Here is a 1,406-nt window from a genome sequence, read left to right on the forward strand (position 1 = left end):
AAAAAAGGGGACAAAAACCCCCCAGACGGCAGGCAGCCATGGCGATATCACTTAGTTGGTCTGATGATTATAAAGTGTTGATAAATTCGCAGTTGGATAATGGCGATTTTCCACAACGAGGTAATTATAATCACTTGGTCATATTCGAGTTCACTATGCCAAACATTGAATATAACTTTAAAAAAAAAAATCTTTACATAAATTTGCAGGAAATAAGAGGAGTGTTTAAGATGAATGTGCTGCTACATTATCCAACATATAGGAACATGTTCACTCTCTGGGCACTCACATATTATACTCAAGCTCTGCGTCTGTAAGGGTTTGGTCACATTTGCATCTTATCATCACCACTATTTTACTATGTATAAGCCTCTTTAATTAGCTTTCCAATGTATAATAAGCATCTTCAGTTTTATTCACATGATAATAAGATGAAAGTTTTTCTTTGGATCATTTGTTTGCAAAAAGAAACAAGATTTTTCTTAGTAGACAAATCAAAGAATTTGACAGCAGTATGACAAAGAACAGAGTTTCAATTGATCTGCCAACACAATCTCTGGCCTCTACATTAAAAGATAATACTATAAGCAGGTTTCTCAATCTTTCTAACTTCTTTGGAAAACTAATAGAGGTTGAAAGTGGAAACAATCTATACTATTAATTGGGAAGCATTTAATAATAAATAACCTTATAAAGGGTAAAGAATTACAAAAGATGCCATTGGAATAATTACAATCAAAGAGTAAATGAAAAAAATCGTTGAAGGGCAAAATCATAATTTAAAAGCAAAATACCCATGGATCATGGGCGACTCGATCAGAAAGGCACGCGGATCCTGGGCTAATTTTTTGGATTGACACGCGGATCCTATGGATCCAAAATGGACTGTTAAAAACATAACAATTTATTACTTCACAGTTATCCTTGGTTTGATTCTTACGGTTGAGATTTGGCAATCTGGAAAAAATACCATAAAACCAAAGTTAAGATATTATCAAAACAATCGTATCCCAATAGTTAAGGTGATATCTAATTTTGTTATCATTCAGTTACCAAAAAAAATCCAAATTCTACATAAACACAATATTCATTAGCTCTCAAATAAAGAATATAACTAAAATATATATTCAAAAGATAGATTCGCAAGCATATTCTTTACATGAATTACATCTAATAGTTTGTAACCCTAGCCGACCTCTTTTCCTACAAATTATATATGATGTCTAATACCCTCTTCAAGACTCCTTAAGCTAGCAAACGACATCTATACCTTTCTTACTCATTTTTAAAAAATGGCTGCAAATCTTCCCATCACCAATCATGCTGACATGAAACCTTTCAAAACTAAATGGAAGATCCAAGTGAAAATTGTCGTGGACTCAATACAACCAATACACGGGGAGACC

The 1,406-nt window shown here is 33.1% G+C and overlaps 1 long non-coding RNA gene across 1 annotated transcript in view; it reads right to left on the reverse strand.

Annotated features, from left to right (window-relative positions):
- Positions 1-709: 709 nt before the first annotated feature.
- LOC110228158 overlaps positions 710-1,406 on the reverse strand; it is a 2,830-nt gene continuing 2,133 nt past the window's right edge. Inside the window, exon 4 of the long non-coding RNA XR_002331769.1 lies at positions 710-957. This is a non-coding gene — a long non-coding RNA (uncharacterized LOC110228158). The remainder of the gene's footprint in view (positions 958-1,406) is intronic.

Source organism: Arabidopsis lyrata, assembly GCF_000004255.2.
Source record: "Arabidopsis lyrata subsp. lyrata unplaced genomic scaffold ARALYscaffold_699, whole genome shotgun sequence".
In the NCBI taxonomy this organism is placed as follows: Eukaryota; Viridiplantae; Streptophyta; class Magnoliopsida; order Brassicales; family Brassicaceae; genus Arabidopsis; species Arabidopsis lyrata.